The 13,406-nt window shown below is 27.1% G+C and overlaps 1 protein-coding gene across 2 annotated transcripts in view; it reads left to right on the top strand.

Moving 5' to 3' along the window:
* Positions 1 to 612: 612 nt before the first annotated feature.
* LOC107446178 (very long chain fatty acid elongase 7) overlaps positions 613 to 13,406 on the top strand; it is a 42,710-nt gene continuing 29,916 nt past the window's right edge. Inside the window, exon 1 of one of the 2 annotated variants that reach the window (XM_043048011.2) lies at positions 613 to 877. The gene's annotated coding sequence lies outside the window, so the exon portion shown is untranslated. Of the gene's footprint in view, positions 878 to 9,498; positions 9,705 to 13,406 lie in introns of those variants that run through there. The other variant, XM_016060752.4, reaches the window with a different exon arrangement.

Here is a 13,406-nt window from a genome sequence, read left to right as displayed (position 1 = left end):
CGATTCGAAACTCGATTTTTGCGGAATGCACATTACAATTTTTTTACTCAATTATGGCAATATGAAAGTTAAAAAATATGTATAATGATAATAATAATAATAATAACGGAATAATACTCATAAAAATGAAAAATATAAACGATTGCATAATACTGAAAAAAATGAATAGGAATAATAATAACAGGATAATTCTAATAAAATAATTGAATAAAAGTAACAGTGAATGAAAAATTCTTTTGTTTAGAACGCCCTTTGAATACGAAGCGTGAAAGTGACAATCAGCTTTCAGATGTTTGTTTCACATGGAATGAAAATATATCATCAAGTTCTCCAGTATACAGCATCTTCTCGAAATACCATTACTTCGACCTGATTTCTCCGGCACGCCATCAAGTAAACAAATTTAAAAAAAAAAAAAAAAAAAAAAAAAAAAAAAAACGACAAAATGTAACAAATTGTTCATCTTATGACCTTCCCTCATTTAGGGAGAAACGTAACAAAACCAAAACAACCAAATATACCGTACGCTGCTATATACGTCTAATCAAGTTCAAGTTAAGAGCCCGCAGGCGGCCTCGGCCTACCTTCACCAGCATTGGGACATAAATGTTTGTCCAATAGAACAAGTTCTCGGATGTTCGAAGCATTTTTTTCTCTTTTTGTTTATATTTTTTTATCCCCTCCCTCAAAGAAGAAGGCAGAATATACGGAACAAAGTTGCATGAAAGATTTCGTCATTTGTAAGTGGACATTCAACTGCAAATATTACCGGTCGATAATACCGGCCTATTAGAAAATAATTAACATCGAATATTGACTATCAAGAAGCCGGCAAACGGAGCTTTATATTAAAATTCACATTTATTCGAGAAACTAGGTAAGCAAAAGTATTTTTTTTTTTGGTATTTCATTTTAAAATTTTAATTTTTAAAGTATATACACATATTTTTTTAAATAATTTTCTGCAAATTTATTTAAAATATTTATATTTCGAATATAAAAATGTTTTTTAATATTGCATTTTAAATATTGTAACACTCAAAACTAAGATAGACTAATGTATTAAATTAAGGCATGTAGAAATTTTTTAGTTTGAATTAAAGCAATTTATTTTAAATATGTGTTATAAAATATGTATTAATACATAATTTTTGCATTTAAATTTTGTATATATATATATACATATATATATATATATATATATATATATATATATATATATATATATATATATATATATATATATATATATATATATATATATATATATATATATATATATATATATATATATATATATATATATATATATATATATATATATATATATATATATATATATATATATATATATATATATATATATATATATATATATATATATCGTTCCTTTTTTTTAAATCGTTAAAAATTTTGAATAATTCGGAAAATGTGAGCAGTCATTACGCTTCATTTGAGTTCTATTTTTTTTTTAAATTTTCTCTGGTCTATTGTTTTATTGTTTTAACTTAACTTTTACTTTTAGAAAGAAGCAAAATTCATTTTACTACACTTTAAAAAGTGTACTTTCAACTATTATAAAAGAAATTCAGTTTATACTTATATATGCTTTTGTAGGAAAAATGAATAATAACAACTTAAAATTATGGAATATTAACAAAAAGTTGAATATTCCCTTAACAGCACATTGTAAGCCATAGAGTCATGGATGCTCTACTTTTTCTGACCAACAGCACTGATGGCAATATTACAGGCATTAACTAGTAGCAGCATTTACTTCCCGGTTAGGTGTGGGGGGTTACAAGCAGCTATCGAATGCCCAGCTTAGGCCCTTTACAATGACATTTTAGTGGCTAGACTAATGCACTAACGCAATAATATGAGTTGCAAATATAAATATACATTTAAAACAGTATAATTTTGTACACTAAAAATAATAAAGTGCCATACTGTTCAGTTGAATGCCATACTATTCAGTTCAAAATTAAATTATTTTATAAAGAAAATTATAGTTTATGTTGTTTGTTGTAAGATGCAAATACTTGTCAATAATAAAAATTAAATAGTAACTGAAAACAGATTTTGAAGTAATTACTTAAAATGCATGAAATTTTGGGATGGGAAAAGGATTTTGTTCTCTCTGTAAAATGGGAAGTGAAGTATGTATGTTGTTTCAGGATCATCCTCAAAGGATGTTTGCCAGATCATCGCTAATAACCCATTGTGCAGTGCTAGTATTACGTAAATTAAAATACCGTTCCGTACCTATTAAGTTAAGGAACAGATCGCATAAGTCACTAACAGACATTACAAAGATGCATCGATTGTAGCGTGAATCCCACCGCACTTCTTGACATGGCTTTGTGATGTCTTTTACTGTCTTGTGCAATCTGTTCTTCGACTTAGTATAAAAAATTTGACGTAATGATCTTATAAAAATCTGATAAAAATTATAAAAATCTCATAAATATTAATAATAGATGCATCCAGCGTAGTGGTTGGATTCGAACCCGCCGTTAAAACAGCCGGTTTAAAACAGCCCTGTAGAGTAACATTTAAGCTACTAATGCATATCAGCCATGTACTGGTTGTTATTGTAATTGGATTTACATAAATTTGAAGACTTGAGTGCTCAATTTAGGCTTATAAACCTTTTTCAAATAGAAGGACAGATAGCACAATACAGAGAATTACAGCACGAAGATACACCCAGGGTAACAGCGGGATTCGAACCCGCTCCTCCACGCTTTGCATAGCGTTTGGCGGGCGATACCGCTCGGCCGGGCAATTATTATTCGTATATTTTCAAATATGTATTTTTTATCGTTGTAAAAGTAGCTTATAACTTATATAGAAGTGAAAACAACTATCTGCCGAAAAATAAAGTTTAAATGAGTTTATAAAATAATGCAGGGATTATCAAATAGAGCATTATAGTATAATTAATAAGGTTTGAAGTTAAAATAAAGTAAATATACTTTAAAAAAAAACTCAAATTAAATACCAGTCAAATTGTGATGCGAAATAATTAAATTAAAAAGTTATTTCTTTGTTTAGAATGATAGCATACTTAGTGCATAACTGCGACTCGGAAACTTCTACAATGCTGAGATTCACCACACTAACAAAAAAATATGGTCAATACTACAAGAATATAGTTAAATTTATTGTGTTTCTGGCTCTATTGTAACATCAAAAATCTCGGTAACCATTACAGAAATGCTTTGGTAATGATTTTGGTTGAATTAAGAATAAAATATAGTGTTCTAATTTGTGATAAACGTTAGTAATTTTGACGAAATTCGGGAAATTTATAATTATTACTTACAGCATGTAATAAAAACCATTTATTCGGTTAAATTGAAATTTCAGTTTTGTATTTTTTACTAAATGTTTGATTATAAGAACTATAATTTTGAAAATTAAAATTTCCGATAAACCGTCATCCTATGAATGGTTTATAAATAACAAATATTTTCTTCAGAATTATGTTTTGATTTTTTACCAGAAATGTCGATACCATAATTAGTAATATTACTAGAATTTCTTTCGCCATGCAGATAAAAGGAAAAAAAAAAGGAAAAAAGAAATTGTAACATTAATAAGTAATCCATGAGAATGTGATGCACTTTTTGATAAGGAGTTGTGATGGATCAGTTAGCAACATACTAAGAAATATATTATAAAAACGAGAGGAATTTAAATGTAATTATTTATTTAAATACCCACAAGGGTAAAATTTGCACTTTATGTAATTCCTTCCACTACCGTGTGAATTTTCTTTGATTATTAAACCGTTTGACGTCAGTTTACTGCAAAAGGTAATAACGGATTAAAGAGATTATTCAATTCCGGTAGACATACACAATCGTGAGAACGTCACATATCAGTAAATATTGAAAAGAATCACTGCGTATGAAGCATTTGTTAGATTTTTTTTTTGATATTTATATTCATTCGATAAAAAAGCAATTTCCTTAAATACACTGAGAAAAAATTCTGGTAAAATTACCGCAATATACCATAATAGTGACAATGCTAGTAAATAAAAACATAATTCTGGTCAATAAAACCAAAATATATGGTATTTAAACTATTCATTTCGTAATTTTTCCGTTAATGTGGCAACGGATTACAGAAAATTCAGGTAATTCAAAATTATAGTTCTTATTACCACACATTTAGTAAAAAATACAAAATTGAAAAATAAATGTAGTCGAATAAATGGTTTTTATTTTAGCTCTAACGTACCATGATAATGCTTGCACATGTAATAAATTTCATCACATATAATAAAACTATATTTCAGTGCTCATTTTACCAAAATTATTCCAAAGTGGTACAGTAACAATTACTGAGTTTTTTGGTGTTCGCTTAGAGCCAGAACAGTCTGGTAGTCTAGACCATACTTTTTTTTAGTGTAATTTGGATTTCTTTATTAACATACTTTGCATTAGCTTACTTAACTCTTCATTAACTTCATTAACTTACTTTCCTTTCTTTATTCTTCTTAAGTAATTAGAGATAATTTTTTAACAAAAAACTGACGATTGGCTATTGGCGACGATTTGAGAAACATCTATGAGGATGATCCGAAGACATGTCATCACTATTTTGATTACCTGCAGAGAATATTGCATTTCCGTTTTGGTCATCTGATGACTTGCGTGCCAAGTCAAGCACTTTATGGTAGAACAGTTTAACGAGGAACAATACCGCGCTCCCTCGGGTTCTACGCATGCTAATTCCCACTCAGTCCGGTCTCTACGTGGACAGTAATTATCCACCCCCTCGTTGACCACAGCCAGTAATGCATGACTTCGGTGTTCTACAGGGAACCGTGTCTATACAGTCCTCTGGGGGACTAGAAATTAGCTGTGCTCGAATTTAATTCACTTTCAATGAATGACTATTAAGAAATAAATTCAAAATTGATTAATCAACGAAATATTGTATGATACAAAAGTGTTTTAATAATAAATTTATCGTTAATATATGATTACTTACGAATCACAATATACAATATTTGAATCTATAATATTAAATTATGTTCTTTTTTAATTCCACTTTGAGAAAGAAAGAAAAAATGTAGCAAAAACTAGCAGAATATTATAGCAGGTGTATTTTGATCTGGAGAACGAACGTCTGAACGAAAATATTATCAAATGACTGATTTAAATACCATATATTTTGATTTTATTTATCAGAACACTGTTGTTTTTTACCAGAAATGTTGTTGTCTTTTAACCAGAAAATACAGCACTGTAATTTTACCAGATTTGTTTTCTTCGTGTATGAATTAAGGTATATTTTGTTTCCTTCTTAAGAAAATTTTTACGATTAAGATGTGAAAGGATGTAAGTTTATCGGCGCTTCTTGGCGGTTACCAAATTCAATTACTTCGCAGCCTGCTTTTGTGCCTCAATCAGTGCTACTTGACAAAGCAGAACAAATCTTCTTGTGCTCAACTCTTTAAAAAGTTCTAAGCCTTATAAATCAGCCTCATAAAATTTTATTGTCCGTAATTTTACTGAATGTTTACGTAAACCTTGTCTTCTGTTAAAAGCTCTGAAAAATGTTTCAGCACATCAGAATAAAACACTGGTTGGGTAAGATCTTAAATGGATGCTTACTGAAATGTAATAATATAGAATAGAATAATATACTATAAATTAATAGAGTACCAGAAATAATACAGAATTTAAGACTGAATCAGAAATAATACAGAATTTAAGACTGAATCAGAAATAATACAGGAATTAAAAATAATAAAAATGTATTTGAGAAAATCTCACTGCAAGATTATGTAATTAAAGTCATATTTTAAAACAATTTATAATTTAAAAATTCTTCTTTTTTTTAATTAATTTCATTGAATAAGTTCATTTTTTGGAATAAATCAAGCAACCGTCTTACCTCCATAGATTAATATTTTAAAGTAAAATATTCGAAAGCTGCTTATTTGGATAATCATTAAATATCTATTGAATAAATATTTTTTTTTATTTTGATTAATAGAGATCTAAATAATAGCATGCTAATAAGTAAATTAATTAATAGCATCAAATTAATAGCATGCTAATTTTTAAACAAAAAATTCAAAAATTGAATGGAATTATTTAAGCAGTTTTCTGCTTTGTAGAATATGTTGAAATAATAATAAAAATAAGTAAGGTTTTAAATTTTAATTATCATTGCTCTCATGTTCAGCAACTATTCAACCACCCATGTTAAAAATTTAAATTTCATTATTTAAAGATAACAATTTTTTAAGCGAACAAAGACTTTTATAGCTTAAAATTCGGAGTATTTTTATTCACTTTAACGGAAGCACTAAGGTTGATGAGCGAAGCGAGTAGGGTGCGGAACGCTCTAAAGTTTGAATTTCAAGACAATCTCATTACATTTTTGCTGCATTTTATGCGTTTGCAGCATGAAATAATTTACACCGCCTAATTCTTGTTGACTGCATATATTAGGAATATACACCATCCCATAGGTATATGGTGAAACTTTTACGGAAATTTTCATAAGAATTTCATGATTATTTTACCTCGAGAATGCGTTAGTAATATTCATAACGTTGTTTTTCGAAGTTCTGTCACCAACGAAAAAAAAATAATAAAATTAAAACACATTTTAAGTGCCTCCCACTTGAAGCAATGCGTTGATTTTAAACTATATATATAATCTTTCCATGAAAAGTTATCTGGGTTTTAGAATATCTGGGATACCATGAAAAATTATCTGGGACGAAAAACTTAAATATTTTGAAATTTATTAAACTTTTTTTAAAAATGCTTATTAGGCGACGTTTTTCCAATTTGGTGACTGGATGAAACTTAACAAAATCACTGCCTTTTACTCAGTTTTTGCAAATTTTTCTAAATCCAGGTAATGCAGCATTAGAGTAGGTTTTTAAATATTAAAAAATTAGACCGCAAACGCTTTTTATTTCCACAAAACTGGCTTCAAAATAGGCGTAGACTGCACTGACTTTAGATAGGCTAAACTAGACCCAACAGACATGAGTAACTGTTGCAAACACACAGCAGTTATGAAAATAGCATATTAGTTGCAAAAAAGCATCATTTTGCTCCTTTTTAAATATACTGGGAAGATCCGCTCCCCATCCCCGTTGTTTGATTCTCATTCATTATTGTTTTTTTTCTTCCCTTAAAAGTCATTTTTTCAAAAAAAGAAAAAAGTTCATTTTGCTCATAAAATGTATGATTATTATAATTTTACGTAAGAACAATTCGTTGATATGTTTATCGTAACGAAATGAATAACTCCCTGAATTTAAAAAAAGAATCAACTCTTCTTGAAAAAAATATTTAAACTTTCTTAATACAGTATATAAAACACAAAAAGAAATAAAAGAGCATTAAATATATAAAATTTACCTCTTATCATATAATGGTAACTGTTATTAACTTCCTTATGTCTTTTATATTTTTAAAAATCTCCATATGAATGTATTAGGCACTATTTAATCACTCACTCTCTTATTACAAATATTTTATTTTATTTTTGACATTAAGACAAACATACGCTTTTATAAAATGAAGATCTTGTGAGAGATAAAATTTTCTCCTTTAATGAACAAATCATTGATTGAAGAAACAAAACTGACAAAAAAATCGCGTGAAATGAACTTAAAATTTCAATAATTTCCGACCACATTAGAATTTCAAGAAAAAAGACGCTGTTGTTACAACTCAGTGGGCTGTAGATCCCACTGAGCTTTGATCCCTCGCTGTCCCTGCTTGGTTTTCTTACAAGCGAGTTTAACAGTTGATAATTCTCGAACTAATTACCGAATCGTAGTTTTTTTTAATACATCATCGTACATTTGTGAACATTTTTCTATACATCTTTGCTTTTTCAATTTCTAAGTCTAGTAGTATTTTTGCAGCAAAACAGTGTGGCGTTTGAGATTTTTCAATATAGAGCGATAGTGCTAAATATATTATGCGGCACTATACGCTTTCATAAATATACAGTAAAACCTAAATTAAAGACCACCTCTGTGTAGCAACCACCTCTATTTACGACCACTTTTGGGAGGCAAGGAATTTTTTCCATATACTTTGAGTTGAAGAAATATTTAGAAGAGACCATCAAAACCACTCCCAGCGACCGGGCAAACTTTTTCGCTAAATGCGGAAAAGGCCAAATATGGAAACATGAAAAAAATATCAAAGCAAAAAATATCAACAAAACAAATAAGTAGATTAAATCCATTCAAAGTATTTGTGTGAGGTAGTTATTTAGAGAGCTTTCTTTTTAGATCTCTGAAGGAGATCTATAAACTCAAGTTGCAGTCACAGTGTACTAAAAACGATCCTATCAATGATTTATTTTTAGAGCTGAAAGCTAATTTAGAAAAAAAAAGTTATCTTAGAACAAAGAACTAAGCATCTCAAAAAAATAAATAAAAAAATTTAAGAAAACTCGTCTCAACTTTTAATTTATTACATAAAATGCAAATTTAAACAAAAAACGTAATTGTTTATTTATTTAAAATAGTTCTATCATTCATTATTGGTGAATTTGTTTTTGCACTTAATTTTATGAGCAGGGATAATTTTTATTGACGCTAAATTTTGTTCATTTATCCGGTTTTCATGACGCCAGCATAAGTGACATTTCCGCACCAAGAAAATGTCAACTAAAATTAAAACCGTTTGCGAAAAATCATGAACCTTTAATAAGATTTTGAAGTTAATGGAGGTAACCTCTAAGAACGACCAACCTCCATTAATAACCATTTTACAGTGGAACAGATAGTGGTTGTTACCGAGAGGTTTCACTATACATGGTACGAAATTTCTGTTGAAATTTCTGTTAAAATTACATGAAGATTTTTAAAAAATTACTTCTTCCATTTGCACTTAGAGTTTTTGCTCACTACGTTGCAGCAATTATAAATACGTTTAAAACACGCAGAATCCTCCAATTCAATGAAATAAAATTTAAAAATAAACCCTTTTCCTTCAACTTTCTCATTTTTAATATCTACAACTGTCTCACTGCGTATAAAATATCTTTATCTTGAATTCTATATTGTGAAAGTTAAAACTCATAAATATGTATTACAATTAAAATTTATCTATAATCTATCAAATCATTTATTTTTATCATTATAGTTTCTCATTAAACAATTAGTTAAGGAAAAAATAATATTTAGGTTTTTAAGACCTTTAAAATATTATTTTTGGCACTCGTAAAAAACAGTAAAAGGCACTAATTAATTTTATCTTACATTATAGATGTCCTAATCACTTATGAAAAATGCAATAGATTTAATGAGCTCTATTGAAATTTTGCTTGAAAACTTTTACTATCTCTATTGTAGACAAATATCCAAGGTCATCCATTATTCTATACTTTAAAGTAAATATCAGAGCCATACAATTAATGCCATAGGCTATTTACAGTAGACGGCATTGTAAAATCTTCGAGGGAAAAAATCAGAGTACCTCTCGAAGATTTCATTCCATCTGCAAAATTCCTCAAGGGGAAACGGTGTCCTTATTGTTCCATCCAGATCTTGACGTCATATAGTTTGGGCTGTAGAAAAGTTAAGGAAGAAAACGAGGGAGGTTCAAATGGGTTTTAGTTCTGTTCAGTGTTCCTTCTTCATTTAGATCGTAGCGGGTTTTTTTAAATATGAGTGAAAACTAAACTAATTTTAACAGGTAAGGTGTTTAATTTACTTGTTTTTTAAAATGTTTAGTGCTATTGTATCATGAAATGTTAAACACATAAAGCCGAATTAAATACTTCTAAATTTTTGGGATTGCGATTTTGTGATATTTTTACATTACACTGTTTTATTTTTAGAAAGTTAAGCATATGGATTAAAAATGAACAAAGAAAGAGGAATTTAAATTTGTGTTCTGTGAAAAAATATAGCTTTTTATCAGACATTGAAAAATTGAATTGAAAAAAAAAAAACGTTTTTAATGTAAACATTTAAAAAAAGTATAGCGTTGTTAATAACATTTTCCTGATATATTTTTGTTTAAAAATGCATTTTTATTTTGAAATAAACTTAAAAATTAAGTATTTAATATTTTACGTGCGAAGTTAAAAATTTTACATTTTTACAATATGAATGCAAACTGACGATCTTTTGAAAAGTAGAACAGAGTCCTGTGTATTAAAAAAATATTTTTTTCAGATAAAAATTGAAAACTTTAAGCGTATTTATTTTTGAACGAACTTCAGAGCTACACGTTACGTTGTTTGCAAAACTGAAATTAATTTAATTTTAATTGATAATAATCTAAGTTAAATATAAAATAACTTTTTTTCGTTCGAAAAATTACTATTTTTGTTTAACTGCTGCTTCTAACAAACAGTTTTTTGCAGTTTACTCTTTAGTAACTTTAAACGAATAAAATAAAACTGAATAATAATATTTTTGCGGTATTTTTTTAAAATTTATCATAAGTTAATAGTAAATTTTAACAAGAAATTTTTACTTTTTAATTGATACGATAAATTAAAATAAATAAAACTTAAAGAGAAAAATTATTGTTTGAATTTTATAAAGAAAATTTTAAAGAAATATATTTTCGCTTTTGTAATTTTTAGCAAGTAAATTAAAACCTAATAATTAAATATTTTATAATTTTTTTGTGTAGAAATAATTAACTTACCTTAAATTATTATAAAATTTTTAAGTTTTTGTTTTTGTCAAGAAATTAAAGGTCAGAAAATAAATATAGTCAAGAAACTAAATGTAGGTTAAAATACTAAACATCGCTTGGAAGTTTTCTCCTGGGATTCTTTCCTCAATTAGATCTGAGGCGATTTTTATGTTATAAGTTCCTAACTAAATGTTGCAAAAAAAATTACATTTAAAAATTCCGGAGATACACGGACTGATTTTTCAAACCTGCTACATGTATAGCTCTGGATATAATATTTTTTATTATAGTCAAAGAGCAAAGTATACAGATACTGAAGTAGCCTCCCACAAGAGGAGCTATTTTTTTTATAACAGCCCAATGTCCACGATTCTTTTATTTAATTTCATGCTTTGAAGAGCGGAACAAAAAAGAAGACATAGGAAAGTCGCATCTCTCCTACATTAAGGTCTAATGTGACCGCTATTAGAATTGAACTCTAAGAGGTCGTGACCTTAAAAGGGGTATTGATGTAATGGCAGTTGGACCCCATCATCTTCCGTATTTGTTCTCATGTACTTACATGACTTGATCCTGCTTTCCTACTTTAAACATACCACGCATTTTTGAGGATAGCTAACAAAAAAGTAGTTTTTTTATAAGTACTTAAAAGAAACAAAAAGAAACAAAAAGAGTAATAATGGATATTTTTTTAACGTTTGTTAAGCTATCACTATAGCTTAAAAAATATGATCTATAACCTCTCCACTACTAAAGAATAAAGGAATATAGCAAAAAAAATATTTCACAGGTCCAAATTTTTATTTTATTGCCATAATTCATAGTAAGATGAACAAAATACGAATTATACAGTCAGGAGGCTTATAATTTTAGGTATACAAACGTGTGCTTTAGATTTTAACTAAGTAAAATAATATAGTTAAATAAGTAAAATAATTTTTAATAATAATTATTTTAATTTAAAATTATAATTTTAAATTAAAATTGTAATTAAAGTTTTTAATAATCATTTATTTTGTCTTTTCATTACTCTTTTTTAACTACAATTTATGAAATTATTAATAAATTACATAATTATATTATGATATTTTACTATCAAGTAAATTCATTTGTGCTTTTCAGTTTTGATTTTTAATTACACTTTTTTAGCTGGAATTGTTTACATATTTTATTCATATTATTTTTTCTTCAAATATAAATTTACAAAAAGCACAATTTCTTATTTTAATAATCAAAGGAAGTGCCTTTTTCGATTAATTTTGATTCTACTAGCTGGATTATGACTTATTTAGTCTATCCGTATTTCACCCTGAAAGTTCCAAAATTAGTACTTCTTAACCGATCGTTAACTGATTAATTGATTGCAACTAATTCATGGAAACAAATAATTAATTTAATGCATCGCTAACTATTGAATAAGGACAAAAAGTTCTTATTTTTAGTATCACTTTTTATTTGTCGCATGCTCATTTTTATGATGTAATTAGTACGTAAAGATGCAGTTAGAAAGTATTTCTAAATAAGTATTAAAATTCTTGAATTGTATTTAATTAGTCTAAAACTTCAGTTGTTAGTAATTATTATATTTGTTTCAAATGAAAATGAATGAAATTTGTTTCGAATGAAGTTCATTTGCAACTAACAAGTAATGCTTTATAATTTTTAATGCATATTTTTACGGGAAACAAGGAGAAAATTTTTTAGGAAGTAATTTTAAAATAAGCAATTTTTCATGAATAATTTTTTTTAAAAAAATTATTTAATATATTTTTTTATTTATACTTAATATTCAATGCTTTGTAGGTTTCTTTAAAAATTGTAGCTTTTAAAAATTAAGAATAATTAATTATTATATCAGTTGTATTAATATTTAATGAATTGTAGCTATTAAAACTTATTTTTTACTGAACAAGAGAAAAAAAATTTTTTAGCAAATTTATAGGAGCGAATTAATAATTTTTTTATTTAGTTGTGTAAATATTAAATATTTATAGAGCAAATATCCTAGAAATTTATTGATAATAAGACTCACAAAATTTACATGGGGATATGATGACTGTGAATTTAGTCCATGAATTATTTTTATATGGAGATGAGGATCATACCTGGTTTTTTGAAAATAAATTACGTTTGTCGTATAAAATTATTTTTATACGACAAATTATTTTTGGGTTCTAAATTGTGTGTTCATTCATTTTATGGTGTACTTCACTAGATTTCTACTTGAAAATGAATTGTTCATTTATTATGCCAAATTCGTAAAATGTAAACACATATTTTACCATAGAATACAATATTCACGGTTTGTTATTGTTACTTATGTTCGCTTTCTTTTTCCTAAATCTTTATTGTTCTAAGTTCCCATTGTCTTTTTCTTATTACTTTTCTTATCAAATTTTTTCAATGGTATCTAAGTGCTTCAGTTTCTTTCTCGAATGTATCAAAGCTTTGATAATAACCACTTTAATATCCATGATAAATAACTATATTTAGCTATTGATAATTAAAAAGCTACTATTATTACTATCAAATAATTCTAATTATTAAGATAATTAACTATTAAAAATCTGTTATACGATTAAACTTTCCATATCATTTTCACCGTAAAACTTTCCCACCCAGAATGCATAATAAGTTTAAATAATTGGCAAATATTAATTATCATACAATAAGCAATTGAAGTTTATAAATACTAACAGTTAAAATCTGTTATTTGTTAATTAAGAAACCTAATAGCATCGCAAA

This window comes from Parasteatoda tepidariorum, chromosome 1 (genome assembly GCF_982258835.1).
Source record: "Parasteatoda tepidariorum strain Cologne lab strain chromosome 1, Ptep-v5.0, whole genome shotgun sequence".
Classification (NCBI taxonomy): domain Eukaryota; kingdom Metazoa; phylum Arthropoda; class Arachnida; order Araneae; family Theridiidae; genus Parasteatoda; species Parasteatoda tepidariorum.
The sequence above is the reverse complement of the archived record's forward strand: the minus strand, read 5'-3'. Positions and strand labels throughout refer to the sequence as shown.